Genomic DNA, 17767 nt, shown 5'->3' with positions numbered 1-17767 from the left:
ATGTAAGGGCTCTAATTACTCTACAATCTTACTGACCCTTATTATTGTCTATCTTTATTATAAGTATCCAAATTAGTATGAAGGGCATCTCTGCTTTGAATGCATTTCCTTAATAACTAATGATGTTGAGCAACTTTTCATGTTTATGTTGGCCACCTGTGTTAAGCCTTTGCCCAGTGAGAATGGGTTACTTCTCTCTTTTGAGTTCAAAGAAATCTTTATATATTCTGTATTTAGTCTCTTATCAACATATTTTCTCCAATTCTGTGCACTCTCTTTAAACTTTGTTGATGGTTATCATTTTTCTTGACAAAAAAAAACTTAACTTTGATGTAATTCAATTTATCTGATTTTTTTGGTCATACCTTTAAAAGCACTGCCTTAACCCAAGATCTCAAAGACATACTTATGTTTTCTTATAGCAGCTTTACAGTTCTAACATGGAGATGTATGATCTGATTTGAATTAATTTCCAAATATGCTGTGAAACAGACATCCACCTGCATTCTTTTTCATGTGGATATCCAGTTGTCCACCTCCCACCACTTATTAACTTGTTTGGGCACTGTCTTTTCTCTTGACTTATCTTGGCACTGTTCTCAAAAATCAATTCACCAAAAAGATCAGGGTAAGTTCCAGACTCTCAAGTCCATTCCACTAATATAGCTATCCTTGTGCCAGTACCACAATGTCTTGATTACCATAGCTCTGTAGTAACTTTTAAAATGGTTGGTATAGGGGCTGGGGATGTGGCTCAAGCGGTAGGTAGCGCGCTCGCCTGGCATGCATGTGGCCCGGGTTTGATCCTCAGCACCACATACAAACAAAGATGTTGTGTCCGTCGATAACTAAAAAATATATATTAAATTCTCTCTCTCTGCCTAAAAAAAAAAAAATCTCAAAAAAAAAAAAAAAGGTTGGTATAAAGAAAGCCTTCCAACAATGTTCTCACATTCAGGATTATTTGAGCTCTTCTGGATCCCTTACATTTTCACATGAATTTGAAGAACATTTTGTTAATTTCTGCAAAAGTCCAAGCTGGGATTTTGATCATAATTGTGTTCATTCTGTAGGTCAGTTTGGAGAGTGCTGTCTTCTTAACTATACTGTCTTCTAGTCTATTAACTTGGGATGTCTTCACACTTATCTAGATCTTCCATTTATTTTAACAGATTTAGTTTTCAGTGTACAAGTCTTGCATTTTTTTAAAAAATAAAAGGCATATAGATTGAAAAGGAAGATTATATTTTGCAGATGATATAATCTTATTTGTAGAAAATTCTTAAGAAACTATTACAATGGGTAAGTTCAGCAAAATTGCAAGGTAAAAGAACAATATACAAAAATCGACTATTTCCATCTGTGAACAATGAACATCTGAAAATGAAGTTAATAAAAATAATTCTAATAGCATCTTATTGGATTGGTGTTGGGCAACAGGTCCCAGTAATGTTAACTACAAAATGTACAGTAATTTTAATTACAAAAGGAATAAAATACGTAGGTATAAATTTAACAAAACTAATGAAAGGCTTACTGAAAACTGCAAAACATAATTCTTGAGAAGAATGTGTACTCTGCTGCCACTGGGTAGAATGTTCTATAGATGTCTGTTAGATGGAGTTAGTTTATCTCCCACCCTTTCACTTTTTTTGTACTGCTGAGGATTGAACCCAGGGCCATCCACATGTTCAAGTACTCTACCACTGAGCTCTATCCTCAATTTTATATTTATTTCTAGTTCCTTGTTGATCTTCTTCCTAATTCAATCTATTAGTGAAAGTCGGGTTATCAAAATTGCCAACTGTTATTGTTGAATGGTTTACTTCTCCCTTCATCATGCCAGTAAAGAAAGTACAGTTTCCTTTCAAGACTATTGTTCTAACAAAATGTATATTTTCTTAATAAAATATTAGTTCCAGGTCTTCACAATGAAATATTAGACCATGTTGTAAATTCTATACATCGTTACAAGAAAGAATAGAATATAATCTTTCACTTAACCACAAAAAAATGGAAGCAAAAACTGACAAATAACTGGACAGGAAATTCACTCATGAGTAGTTTTTAAAACAGTGAAAAGTTTATCTTCTTTGGAATAGGGTCTTGTCTAGTTCTCTTACTGACTAATTTTCCTATAATCCTAAAATTTTCTAGAGAAATTTTCTAGGTAAAAATTGATTATATATATTGTTTTAAAGTCATGTTCTAATGACTGCTCTTGAATTGTAAACATGGCTATGTTAATATTAATAATCAAAAATGACTGATTTCAAACACTGATTAGGTACATAACACTGCATAACAATTCTATTGCTGATAACTAGTTAATTTCTTCTTCCTATTCCCTGCAATGGCTTTTAAAACAACAAAAAGTCATTTCTGTTATTCTTCAAATATCCTATGTACCCAGCCCCTGCTTCATTCTCAGCTTAGGACATTGCTTCCTCCAACTGAGAGAGGCTGGGTAATGTGGTCTCCAGACTCTTGCATTTGTGTGGCTACATAATTTAGCAACAGAAAATGAGCAGAACTGGTATGTGACCTTCAATCTCACTCCCTTAAGAGAGGAAATTGTTTGTCTGAAAATACCCATTTCTCTCCCTGAAAACTGAAGATGGACACATGGGTGACCCAGCCTCACATAAGCACATGAATGAGCACTGCACTGGGTGATGGAACAAAAAACAGAAACTCATGCATCTCTGAACTGCTGACCTCAGTTTGCCTCAGAATTGTTCTGTAAGACAGAACTAAACTTCTGTCTGTCTTAGGTCTCTTAGTCTCTCCATCTCCACTGACTTCTTCCTTTCAGCCTACAAATATGCTCAAATTACCATTAAAATGTCCCTTAATCTTGTTTCCCCTGTATTAAACTCATCTCCTTGTTGCTTTTCACAGGCAGACTTCTTCAGAGAAAAGTCTGGGTGGTGTTTTCTTTGCATTACTTTCTCAAATTTGCATTGTTCCTCACCTCACTACAATCTATTTATTTTACCCTCTTTTTTTTTATTATTTTATTGTTGGTTGTTCAAAACATTACATAGTTCTTAATATACCATATTTCACAGATTGATTCAAGTGGGTTATGAACTCCCATTTTTACCCCGTATACAGATTGCTGTGTCACATCAGTTACACTTCCATTGATTTACAAATTGCCTTTCTAGTGACTGATGTATTCTGCTGTCTATCCCATTCTCCACTGTCCCCTCACCCCTCCCCTCCCCTCCCCTCCCCTTCTCTCTCTCCATCCCCTCTACTATAAATCGTTTCTTCCACTTATATAATTTTCCTCCTACTCCTCCTTTCCTCTTATATGTAATTGTGTATAACCCTGAGGCTCACCTTCCAATTCCATGCATTTTCCCTTAACTCTCACTTTCCCTCCCGCCTATCATCCCTGTTTAATGTTATTCTTCTTCTCCAGCTCTTCGTCTCTACCCTGTCCTTGGTTACTCCCCTTATATCAAAGAAGACATTTGACATTTGTTTTTTAAGGATTGGCTAGCTTCACTTAGCATAATCTGCTCTAATGCCATCCATTTCCCTCCAAATTCTATGATTTTGTCATTTCTTATTGCAGAGTAATACTCCATTGTGTATAAATGCCACATTTTTTTAATCCATTCATCTATTGAAGGGCTTCTAGGTTGGTTCCACAATCTTGCTATCGTGAATTGTGCTGCTATGAACATCGATATAGCAGTGTCCCTGTAGCATGCTCTTGTTAGGTCTTTAGGGAATAGACCGAGTAGGGGAATAGCTGGGTCAAATGGTGGTTCCATTCCCAGCTTTCCAAGGAATCTCCATACTGCTTTCCAAATTGGCTGCATCATTTTGCAGTCCCACCAACAATGAACAAGTGTACCCATTTCCCCGCATCCTCGCCAGCACTTGTTGTTGTTGGACTTCTTAATGGCTGCCAATCTTACTGGAGTGAGATGGTATCTTAGGGTGGTTTTGATTTGCATTTCTCTGACTGCTAGCGATGTTGAGCATTTTTTCATGTACTTGTTGATTGATTGTATGTCCTCCTCTGAGAAGTGTCTGTTCAGGTCCTTGGCCCATTTGTTGATTGGGTTATTTGTTATCTTATTATCTAATTTTTTGAGTTCTTTGTTTACCCTCTTACTGCTGGAATTACTCTTGCAAAGGCCTACGTTGTTCTAACTCCCAAATCAAAGGTCTCTTATCAATTCTCATTCTACCTGACACTTCGCAGCATGATACTGACGATGCCTTCTTCCTTTCTGAAACTCTCCAACTACAATTACTACTGTACACCAGTAATTGCCAAGTCCATGCCTCCAACCAAGACCTCTTCCCACAAGTTGCAGAACTATGCATCAAGTGGACATTGTGTACATCTACATAAGCAATTTCTAAACATCTCATGATCAACATATCTCAGATGAAAAAAAATACATTTTTTCTACAATCTACTTTCTAAATCTCTCTCAATTCCAGCCCTATCAAATCCTTACAAAAAAAATCTTCAAATTGGCCATTGGGGCATACTACTATGCATATCCCCAAAAGTCATTCTTTTCTTCTTGGTCACACTACATCTGAGCAATAGCTTCATACTAGACACACTTCAAATCTGAATTTCAACTAGACGCTTATTGATGTCAGATTGAATCCAAATTTATTCGCGTATTCATTTGTACATGTATATGTATGGAAAAAGAGATACACTTTCCTATTTTCTAGGATGTCCATCTCATGTGTTTATCTCTCTCACTAAATCTCTAATACACAATCCAATTCTCATTCTAAATATCCTAGAGGTTCCAAAAGAAAATGAATGCAAACAGATAAGAATATATCTTCCCAATATCAATTCCACCAACCTGCCTGCGTATGTACTCATACTCAGTCTTACCTCTTAACATGAATCAATTGCCCCTGCTCTTAGTCTTATACCTTGGATACTGTCTTTCCATCATCTCAAGCTCTTCATTCTGAGAGAAGACTCTTTCTTCATCTCCCCTTCCATTCCTCCCATTCTCTCCTGAACCAGCTCCACAAGTTCACTGACCTAATCTTAACAAAATGCACCAAAGCCAATGTGCAATTCTCAGTCTTCCTCCACATCTCTCAGCATATCATCTGACACAGTTTTCATCTCCTGCCTTCCTCAAAGACTTTCTTCTATGGGTTTCCATCATAAAATATTCAGCAGGTGTGTTCCCTAGCTAAATGTAACTGGTTAACTTGTTCTCAAGCTCTTTGCTGGATTCTCCCCCAGCAGACCTCTGATATTAGATTTACATAGGGTTCTAACTTCAGCTCCCCAACCCCAACCCCAACCCCAGCCTTCTCTCTATATACCTTCTTCCTAGGTGATCTCATCCCCTTCCAAAGCTTTAAGTACTGTTTATATCCTAATGACCTTCAAATTTGCATCTGTAATCTAACTTCTCCAGGAGCTTCAGATGCATATATCAAACTGCCTAATCATATTCAAAATCTCTAACTGGATCTCTTAGCAAGACATGCAAAATATAGTAGAAGATGATTACTCATTTAATTGATCCCATTGCTCAGGCCCCAAACTCTCCAAACAATTTTCCACTATGCTTCAAATAAAATCTACTCTTTAGGGCTCAATTGGTAGAGTGCTTGCCTGGTATGCACAAGGTCCTGGGTTCAATCCCCAGCACATCACACAAAACAAAAAAACTACTCTTTATCACAGTCTTCCAGACCATCTATACTAGTTCTTACCTGGTTTCTCAACTCTATTTAATTCCATGTTCCTGATGGTTCAAAATGAGACAGTCATACTGGCCTCCTCTCTGTCTTCAAACTTGCTGTGTTCATTCCTATTTTAGAGCATTTCACTTGCCTTTCACTAGCTGGAATGGATTTGCCAATACTATCTTATTATTCAAATCTCAATCTAAATGTCATCTACCTGTAGAGGCCTTGCAAAACTGTGACACTAGTATTACTAGTCCCAACCCACTTTCAACCACATGACCTTATTTTAGCTCATAAAATTATCTTATTTATGTGCTGTTTCCATATTTATTGTCTCTCCTGACTAAAATCTCAGCTTCTTAAATGAAGCCTCATCTACTTTATTTATTACTATGTGCCCAACACCTATACCAACATCTGGTACCAAGCAGACAACGAATAAATATTAATTAAATGCCTGGTATGGACAGGTTCTTTACAAAATAATAACAAAAGGCCAAGAGGCATGTGTGGGTATGTTGTGGTGGTGGGATATTCCATCCCTAGAAGCAAAGAAATGCTAATTAACAGTAAGAGATCAATGATAACCTTTTTGAGAAAACATAGGGGGAAACCCTGAAAATTTCAGGTATAGTCTTCCCTAGTATACAGTATTCCTAATATGTATCTTCTTAGAGTCTTTCAAATGTCCATATCCTTTGACCAGCTAGGACTTTATGATGACAATATGCATAATATCCCTGTAGGTACCTGACAATGCTATTTGTAATTGTGAAACTAAATTTTATCGTCATTAGGAACTGTTTAAATAACTGACTTATACAACTGAAATCTATGCAGCCAACTTCAAGGAGGTAGAAATAACATGAGAAATATTCAGGATGTACTTTTCAAATAAAAATAAGAATCTACATTTACATCTACAAAACATACACACATATTTATAAAAGTGTACCTACGGTAGGCCTGCTACATGCCTCATCCTAGTAAGAAATGGAACATAAAAATATAAAAAGGTATTATAGCAAATAACTATCTTTTCTAACAGCAGTTATACCATTTGCTGAGTCCTGATGATGTCCTTTAGCCCAGCCTGATGGTAGAAAGGGTGGCAAACCAGGTGCTCATGGCTAACAGATTGTTCATGGATGGCACTGACCATCAACGTGGGTCACCTCTGTGAGGCTTCAGGGAAGCACTAGAGAGCTGTGCCTTATTCATATGCAGTCTTATGTATCCTTTGCAACATTTTTTTACTGGTTCAGTTGTGTGCAAACCAACTGAACTGATCAAAGCAGTATGGTCTTTGAACTATGACCAGCTAGCTCCCTTTGTGGTCTGTTTATTTATGTGTATATGTAAACATGTGTATGTGTGGTGTTTCTACACACACAAAATCTGGAGAAAAATCACCAAAAAGCTGACAGTGATGATACAAAGTAAAAAAAAATAGTTTCTGTTTTTCGATAAACAAAGTAAAAAAAAATAGTTTCTGTTTTTCGATAAACTACTTTTCTATTCTTATTATAATAACCATTGTTTTTGCTATTTAAGCTAAAAAATCGTGTAAACTTATGGTTAATCAAAGGATATATTTGAGAAAAGCAAAACTTAAGCCACATGAATAAGATTAGAATTTATAATGAACCACCTTGAACTAACCTGACATTTAAACAATTTTGTTAAAATGTCTCAAGTTTTCATTTAGCTTTGAACCAGGTTCAAACTGGTTATCAGTTATTTTTTAAAAAAGGAATAAATGTATCAAACTCAAGGTGCAAATTCTTAAAATCCACCACATTATTTCAGATTTAATTTTCGTTTTCAAAAAGTAGAAGATTGGGCAGGGTGCAGTGGCGTACAACCCCAGCTACTCAGGAGACAGGGCAGAATGGTTTTGAGTTTAAAGTCAGCTTGGCAACTTAGTGAGACCATATATCAAAATAAAACATGCTGGGGTGAAGGGTGTAACTAATGTTAGAGTGGCCGGTACTGAGTTTAATCCTCAGTACTGTAAAAAATTTTTTTTAATTTAAAAAGTAGAAGATTGGCCATCAAAATTTTAACCTAGAAAAATGTGAGCATAACCCCACCCCTGAAGTAGACTTCTCCCACCTACTAAATCAAACCTGAAATTATTCAGTCTCTAGAGCTAACCATCAATTCACGGAAGAATATATTAAATGATACAGTGAGGCATCAACAAAATCCTGACTGAGGAGAAATACTACAAATGGCCAAGTTTCAACTGCAAAAATTTTATAAGAGTGAGGAGGTGCTGTGGAGTGATATCGGTCAAATTATACAGTTATACTGAATGCATGATGAATATGTAACAGCAAATCCTACCACTATGTACAGTTATAATGCACCAATAAAAATACGAAAAAAAATAAACATAAAAGAAATGTAAGAGGTGGTGGAAGATGGCCGCCGAGGAGGAAGCAGCGATTCTAATGTCTCCACATTAACGGGTTCAAAAAGACCCTTTGGAACAGCGGCAGGCTACACACTGAGGAACCTCTAGCAAAATTCCATGAAGAGGGGTCCTGCCGGGATCTGGTAGGTCTATTAGAAGTGTCGGTTTGTGGCCGCCGGGACTCGGGGCCCGGGAACTGCGGTACTTGCCGGAGAGGGGCGGTCACCTCCCCGGCCCGGGCGCCGCGAGCCAGAAAGACACGGACCGGGCCGCGGTGCGGCTAGAAGCAGGGAACGTCGGGGGCGGAGAGAGCGACCAGGGCAGCGCTGGCTGTGGAGGCCGCGGCAGAGAGAGGCGCAGGAGGCCGAGGCTAAGACATACCTGAGAGAGCGAGCCAGCACCCCGCCATCATCCCGAAACAGCAAGAAGAGGAAGATGGCGGCGGGAAGTGAGTAAGCCTCTCCGTGCCCCGCGCCCTGCACCGCCGCGTCTGAAAAGCTGAGACAGACAGCTGCGACTCAGCATTAAGCCATCCGGCTGAGGCGGCTGGTCAGCCCTTCTCATCCTACGGAGGTGGATGCCTGCCGGGCCTTCGTGGGTAGTGGCCGCAGGGTCCAGGCGGGGCTTGGGAGAAACAGTGGGGACCCCCGTGGCGTTGGTCGCCCGGCAGGGGGAGGCGAACTGTTGCCGATTGCGGGGGACACCACTGTGGCGGAGGGCTGGTGTCGCAGGGCTGCGTCGGAGGAGATAACTTCATTGAAGCCTGCTGCTACAGGTGTGTGGACCCCTGGCTTTCCCTCTCCACGCATCGGGGAAACCTTAAGGGCCCCTTCCAGCTCTCCCGTGAGTGCTACAGCCAGCCCGAGAGAGTCAGAGGTGGTGCGGGACTGCCGCTCCCGCCAGGGCTGACTGCTGAGGTCTCTTGCACCAGCTACGGGGGTGTGGCTACCGGAGGGCAAGTAAAATTCGCTGAGGATTCTCAGCCCCAAGCTCTACAATCTTAGGGTCTGAGGGAATGGCAATCTGGAGGAGTGAGCCCAGTCGTTCATGAAAACAGGGCTCCCGGGAGCAGCAGACCAGGCCTGTAGCCAGTATTGTGGTGAGAGGGGCCTGGCTAGAGAAAAAGTGGAAGTGATTGGACACAAGAGGAGGCCCTAGGCACTCAGGATTGGAGACTCGCCCAGTCTGGGAGGAGCTGCTGCACACTGATTGGTTCCTGCGTACTGACGGGAAAGACTTGACCTGGTGGGCACAGCGCCACCTAGTGGAAGAGAAGTTAATCAAACTCTAAGACGGCATTTATTAGTTTTTTTTTGTTTGTTTTTGTTTTGTTTTGTTTTGTTTGTTTTTTTTTTGTTTTTGTCTTTGTTTTTGTTTTTGATTGGGGTTTTTCTTTCATCTTCATTTTTCTATCTTGTTTTTTTTTGTTTTTTTTTCCTTCTTCTTTCTCTTCTAACTCTAATTTTAATTTTTTTTAATTATTATTATTATTTTTTAAAATTTTTGTTCTTTTTTAGTTCCTATTTCTTTCTTCTTTTGTCTTTTCATTTTTCTTATCCCCCCTTCCTTGAATTCTACCTGCCTACTCTCATTCTCCTTAGTGACTTCTTCCCTTCCCTTCTAATACCTTTCCTCCCAAGCATCAAATAAATTTATAGGAATAAACAGTAACTCAGCAGTCAAACAGAACAAGAAGCAACATGAGCAGCTTCAAGAAACAAGGAAGAAAAGGAGTACAAACAATGCAGGACAGCCTAAATACTCAGGAGGACCTAGAGTCATCAGAAAAATGGTCATATAAAGACCTCAAGGAACACCTTAGACAGATGGAATGGAACCTTAAAGAGGATACAAGACAGCAAATTCAAGCAGCGAAAGAACACATTGAGAATGAATTACATAAACAGCTAAAAGAAGAAGTTAAGCACCTTTATCAGGAGATAGAGATTATAAAAAATAATCAAACAATAATACTAGAAATGAAGGAAACGATAAACCAAATTAAAAACTCAATTGAGAGTATCACTAACAGAGTGGAGCAAGTAGAAACTAGAACGTCAGATAATGAAGACAAAATATACCATCTTGAAAAGAGTCTAGCCAACTCAGAAAGGCTGGTAAAAAATCATGAGAAAAACATCCAGGAGCTATGGGATAACATGAAGAAACCAAACTTAAAAGTCATCGGGATAGAAGAAGGTACAGAGATTCAAACCAAGGGAATGAGAAACCTGCTGAATGAAATAATTACAGAAAACTTTCCAGAAATAAAAAAGGAAACAGATATACAAATTGAAGATGCATACAGGACACCGAGCACACAAAATCACAGTAGACCAACGCCAAGACACATTGTTATGAAGATATCCAATATACAGAACAAAGAGAAAATATTAAAAGCTACAAGAGAAAGGAGACAGATTACATTTAGGGGTAAACCAATACGGTTAACAACGGACTTTTCATCACAGACACTGAAAGCAAGAAGGTCATGGAACAATGTATTTCAAACACTGAAAGACAATGGATGCCAACCAAGAATTCTGTATCCAGCAAAATTAAGCTTCAGGTATGACAACGAAATAAAGATCTTTCATGATAAACAAAAGTTAAAAGAATTTGCAGCCAGAAAACCTGCATTGCAAAGCATTTTGAGCAAAACACTACACGAGGAAGAAATGAAAAACAATAACCAAAACCATCAGTGGGAAGTGCCTCAGTAAAGACAGAGGGCGAGGGGAAAGATAATCACGGAGAAACAAACTAAATTTAAAAAAAAAAAAAAAAGGATAAACAATCAAACATGGATGGAAGTTCAAACCATATATCAATAGTAACTCTGAATGTTAATAGCCTAAACTCTCCAATAAAGCAACATAGGCTGGTATCATGGATTAAAAAAACAAATCCAACAATATGCTGCCTCCAGGAGACACATCTGATTGGAAAAGACATACACAGGCTGAAGGTGAAAGGATGGGAAAAAATATACCACTCACACAGTTCTCGTAAACAAGCAGGAGTGGCCATCCTCATATCGAATAAAATCGACTTCAAGACTAAGTTAATCAAAAGGGATAAAGAAGGTCATTATATACTGTTAAAAGGAACCATTCACCAACAAGACATAACAATTATCAATATTTATGCACCAAACAATGGTGCTGCAACATTCATAAAACAAATTCTCCTCAAGTTCAAGAATCAAATAGACCACAACACAATAATTATGGGTGACTTCAACACACCTCTTTCACCATTGGACAGATCCTCCAAACAAAAATTGAATAAAGAAACTATAGAACTCAATATCACAATCAATAACCTAGACTTAACTGACATATATAGAATATATCAACCATCATCAAATGGATATACTTTTTTCTCAGCAGCACATGGATCCTTCTCAAAAATAGACCATATATTATGCCATAGGGCAACCCTCAGTAAATACAAAGGGGTGAAGATAATACCATGCATTTTATCTGATCATAATGGAATGAAACTGGAAATCAATGATAAAAGAAGGAAGGAAAAATCCTACATCACATGGAAAATGAACAATATGTTACTGAATGATCAATGGGTTACAGAAGACATAAAGCAGGAAATCAAAAAATTCTTAGAGATAAATGAAAATACAGACACAACATATCGGAATCTATGGGACACAGTGAAAGCAGTTTTAAGAGGAAAATTCATCGCCTGGTGGTCATTCCTCAAATAAAGAAAAAACCAACAAATACATGAGCTCACACTTCATCTCAAAGCCCTAGAAAAGGAAGAGCGAAACAACAGCAAATGTAGCAGAAGGCTAGAAATAATTAAAATCAGAGCGGAAATCAATGAAATTGAAACAAAAGAAACTACTGAAAAAATTAACAAAACTAAAAGTTGGTTCTTCGAAAAAATAAATAAGATCGACAGACCTTTAGCCATGCTAACGAAGAGAAGAAGAGAGAGAACTCAAATTACTAACATACGGGATGAAAAAGGCAATATCACAACAGACACTACAGAAATACAGAAGACAATTAGAAATTATTTTGAAAACCTATATTCCAACAAAATAGAAGATAGTGAAGACATCGATAAATTTCTTAAGTCATATGATTTACCCAGACTGAGTCAGGAGGATACACACAATTTGAACAGACCAATATCAATGGATGAAATTGAAGAAGCCATCAAAAGACTACCAACCAAGAAAAGCCCAGGACCGGATGGGTATACAGCGGAGTTTTACAAAACCTTCAAAGAAGAATTAAAACCAATACTTTTCAAGTTATTTCAGGAAATAGAAAAAGAGGGAGCTCTTCCAAATTCATTCTACGAGGCTAACATCACCCTGATTCCGAAACCAGACAAAGACACCTCAAAGAAAGAAAACTACAGACCAATATCTCTAATGAACCTAGATGCAAAAATCCTCAATAAAATTCTGGCAAATCGAATACAAAAACACATCAAAAAAATTGTGCACCATGATCAAGTAGGATTCATCCCTGGGATGCAAGGATGGTTCAATATACGGAAATCAATAAATGTTATTCACCACATCAATAGACTTAAAGATAAGAACCATATGATCATCTCGATAGATGCAGAGAAAGCATTCAACAAAGTACAGCATCCCTTTATGTTCAAAACATTAGAAAAATTAGGGATAACATGAACTTACCTTGACATTGTAAAAGCTATCTATGCTAAGCCTCAGGCTAGCATCATTCTGAATGGACAAAAGTTGAAGGCATTCCCTCTAAAATCCGGAACAAGACAGGGATGCCCTCTATCTCCACTTCTATTCAATATAGTTCTCGAAACACTGGCCAGAGCAATTAGACAGACGAAAGAAATTAAAGGCATAAAAATTGGAAAAGAAGAACTTAAATTATCACTATTTGCAGATGACATGATCCTATACCTAGAAGACCCAAAAGGGTCTACAAAGAAACTACTAGAGCTAATAAATGAATTCAGCAAAGTGGCAGGATATAAAATCAACACGCATAAATCAAAGGCATTTCTGTATATCAGCGACAAAACTTCTGAAACGGAAATGAGGAAAAACACTCCATTCACGATATCCTCAAAAAAAAAAAAAAAAAAAAACTTGGGAATTAACCTAACAAAAGAGGTGAAAGATTTATATAATGAAAACTACAGAACCCTAAAGAGAGAAGTTGATGAAGATCTTAGAAGATGGAAAAACATACCCTGTTCATGGATAGGCAGAACTAACATCATCAAAATGGCGATATTACCAAAAGTTCTCTATAGGTTTAATGCAATGCCAATCAAAATCCCAACGGCATATCTTGTAGAAATTGACAAAGCAATCATGAAATTCATATGGAAAAATAAAAGACCCAGAATAGCAAAAGCAATTCTAAACAGGAAGTGTGAATCAGGTGGTATAGCGATACCAGATTTCAAACTATATTACAAAGCAATAGTGACAAAAACAGCATGGTACTGGTACCAAAACAGGCGGGTGGACCAATGGTACAGAATAGAGGACACAGAAACCAACTCACAAAACTACAACTATCTTATATTTGATAAAGGGGCTAAAAGCATGCAATGGAGGAAGGATAGCGTCTTCAACAAATGGTGTTGGGAAAACTGGAAATCCATATGCAACAAAATGAAACTGAATCCCTTTCTCTCGCCATGCACAAAAGTTAACTCAAAATGGATCAAGGAACTTGATATCAAACCAGAGACTCTGCGTCTGATAGAAGAAAAATTTGGCTCCGATCTCAGATTGTGGGGTCAGGCTCCAAATTCCTTAATAGGACACCCATAGCACAAGAGTTAACAACAAGAATCAACAAATGGGACTTAATTAAACTTAAAAGTTTTTTCTCAGCAAGAGAAACAATAAGAGAGGTAAATAGGGAGCCTACATCCTGGGAACAAATCTTTACTCCTCACACTTCAGATAGAGCCCTAATATCCAGAGTATACAAAGAACTCAAAAAATTAGACAATAAGATAACAAATAACCCAATCAACAAATGGGCCAAGGACCTGAACAGACACTTCTCAGAGGAGGATATACAATCAATCAACAAGTACATGAAAAAATGCTCACCATCTCTAGCAGTCAGAGAAATGCAAATCAAAACCACCCTAAGATACCATCTCACTCCAGTAAGATTGGCAGCCACTATGAAGTCAAACAACAACAAGTGCTGGAGAGGTTGTGGAGAAAAGGGTACACTTGTACATTGCTGGTGGGACTGCAAATTGGTGCGGCCAATTTGGAAAGCAGTTTGGAGATTCCTGGGAAAGATGGGAATGGAACCACCATTTGACCCTGCTATTGCCCTTCTTGGACTATTCCCTGAAGACCTTAAAAGAGCATGCCACAGGGATACTGCCACATCGATGTTCATAGCAGCACAATTCACAATTGCTAGACTGTGGAACCAACCCAGATGCCCCTCAGTAGATGAATGGATAAAAAAAATGTGGCATCTATACACAATGGAGTACTATACAGCAATAAAAAATGACAAAATCATAGAATTTGCAGGGAAATGGACGGCACTAGAGCAGATTATGCTTAGTGAAGCTAGCCAATCCCTAAAAAACAAATGTCAAATGTCTTCTTTGATATAATGAGAGCAAATATGAACAGAGCAGGGAGGAAGAGTAGGAAGAAAAGAGTAACATTAATCAGTGACATGAGATGGGAGGGAAAGGGAGAGATGAGGAAAATTGCATGGAAATGAAGGGAGACCCTCATTGCTATACAAAATTACATATAAGAGGTTGGGAGGGGAATGGGAAAATAAACAAGGTGAGAAATGAATTACAGTAGATGGGGTAGAGAGAGAAGAAGGGAGGGGAGGGGAGGGGGGATAGTAGGGGATAGGAAAGGTAGCAGAATACAACAATTACTAATAGGGCATTATGTAAAATTGTGGATGTGTAACCGACATGATTCTGCAATCTGCATTTGGGGTAAAATTGGGGGTTCATAACCCACTTCAATCTAATGTATGAAGTATGATATGTCAAGAGCTATGTAAAGTTGTGAACAACCAATAAAAAAAAAAAAGAAAAAAAAAAGAAATGTAAAACATATCCACTATTTTCAATGTGTGGACCTTATTTATTAGTAAGAAACTATTATTGTCAATAGTATCATGGTTATACCTTTTTTATTTTTTAAGGCATATTTTAAAATCATGTAGTTTACCCAATCAAGTACATAATTCAACGATGGCATTTTTAGTAAATTCATCAGGTTTTTCAACCCTCACTATAAATCAGTTTTAGAATGGTTTCTATTACCTCTATAAGATTCTATAAGTTCATTTAACTGCCAATCCACTCCTCTGCCTCCAACTCACCAGTCCACTAATCCCCTTTCCAGTTCTCCAAATTTGCCTTTTTTGAACATTTCATGTAAGAGAATCACAAAACAGGTGGTCTCTGTGCCTAGCTCCTTTCACTCAGCAAACGGTTTAGTTCATTTATTTCATAGCATGTACTAGAAGTTTTATTTTATCACAAAATAGTCTTCTATTATACATATATAACATATTTTGTCCATTCATTCACCAGCTGATGGGCAGTAAGGATGATTCCAAGTTTGAGATATTATGAGTAATGCTGCTATGAACACTCAATTGTGAAAGTCACTGAGGGGGAAGATACGCATGAGAGGAACTGCTGAGTCATTATGTGAAATTTATGTTGAACATTTTAGGAAAGTGCCAAAATGTTTTCCAAAGTGGCATACTTTCCCAAATGCAGTGTGTGGAGTTTCCTGTTTGTGGCCCTGGGTTCTTATCCTCTAGCTATTTGTAGGGCAATATTAAGGGCCAAAATGATACAATGTTGGGATCTGATTCAAAGTAGAATGTAGCTAGTAGATAAAATAAGGTTGGTCACACCTTAATAACTGTATCAGTGGTGGCAGAATTCTCAGCCACCTGACTATGACTACTTGGTACATACTCTGTGTCAGGCATTATTGTTTAAGTGCTTTAGATATTTAAGACCATTTAATCCTTATAATAACCAGAAGAGGAAGTTATTACTGTTATCCCCATTTCAGAGATGAAAAAACAGAGGCCCAGAAAGCTTAAATAATGTACTCTACTCTGGACTAGAATCAAAATAGCCTGCCTTCAGAGTCTGTACTTCACCAGTGGGCAGAGCTTACCAACAAGAAAACATGTCTCCTAAGATATGAACAAAGTAAAACAGAGAAATTAAATATAAAAATTCAGATGGCTTCTATGAACATAAGTAGAAAATCCAAGGTTGATATATATACACACACACACACACACACACACACACACACACACACACATAAAAATATGGTAATAACCCTTTATCTCTTAGTCCTACAATATAAATAATTTTATTCATTTTACTTAGTTATATATTTTACTTTTAATACATGGTTCAATATATTGATATTGGACACTTGGCAATGCTCAAGATTGACAGCATCACAACTCAAACATTATATAAATCAGAAAAAAACTGCCTTGATGAACAAATAGATTTTTCAAGGTTGTATGGGGAACTGAATCCAGGGATACTTTACCACTGAGCTATATCTCCAGACATTTTTATTTTGAAACAGATAGGGTCTCACTAAGTTGTTGAGGCTGCCCTTGAACTTGTGATCCTCCTGCCTCTGCCTCAAGTAGCTGGGATTTCAGATAAGCACCACCACCATGCCTGACTTTTAAGTTTCTAATTTTCAAGGTAATTTTTTTGGGGGGGGGGGCGGGGTATACTGGGGATTGAACTCAGGGGCACTAGACTGTTAAGTCACACCCCCGACCCTATTTTGTACTTTATTTAGAGACAGGGTCTCACTGAGTTGCTTAGTGTCTCACTGTTGCTGAGGCTGGCTTTGAACTTGTGATCCTCCTGCCTCAGCCTCCTGAGCAGCTAGGATTATAGGAATGCACCACTGTGCCCAGCTTCAAGGTAATTTTAAAATGTACTAACTGAATTCTAGTGCCAGGCCCTGAGTTCAGTGCTAGTGGCACGAATTTGATTAAAATATGGAAACAAAAAAAGATAAGTCTAGAAAGACAAGATAGCTATTGTACATGCTTTAATAGAGTGATTGATTCTTCCAGATGTGTCCGCTTAATCATTCCAGGGGTCAGAGAGGCTTTCTGAAAAGGAAGACACTCTGCTGATGTGAGGGGCTGATGTATGTACAAACCACCTCTGATTAGGATAATTTCATCAAAAAACACAGCCACTTCTTAACGATGAAAAAGAAGGCCCTGCCTTAAGTGCCGAATCTTTAATTTCTTTTCATAACCTCAGATTTCAACAAATTCAAATAGCCTTCTTAAGTTTCTAAAAATTAAAGAATAGAAGATTTGGGGAAAATAAAGAAACCTTTTCTTATGATATTAGAATGTAACTAGACTATCCAAGATCTGTAAACACGTGTAATGAAAAAAAAATGTTCTTTACTCACTATATTTCGGTGTGGTGTGAGCACATTCAACAAATCCTTAAATTTTTATCTTAAAGGTACTTCTAAGCAGTTTACTGATGATCTATATCAAGATAGGCAAACTATAAACAGTAGGGGGCCTGGTTTCTAAGAATGATTTTTTTAGCTAAGAATATGTTTTATAT

The 17767-nt window shown here is 37.9% G+C and overlaps 1 protein-coding gene across 5 annotated transcripts in view; it reads right to left on the bottom strand.

Moving 5' to 3' along the window:
* MAP4K3 (mitogen-activated protein kinase kinase kinase kinase 3) overlaps positions 1-17767 on the bottom strand; it is a 198672-nt gene that overhangs the window by 107571 nt on the left and 73334 nt on the right. The window lies entirely within an intron of this gene.

Source organism: Spermophilus citellus, assembly GCF_964194105.1.
Source record: "Spermophilus citellus genome assembly, chromosome: 13".
NCBI lineage: Eukaryota > Metazoa > Chordata > Mammalia > Rodentia > Sciuridae > Spermophilus > Spermophilus citellus.
This window is presented reverse-complemented; position numbering and strand designations above follow the sequence as displayed.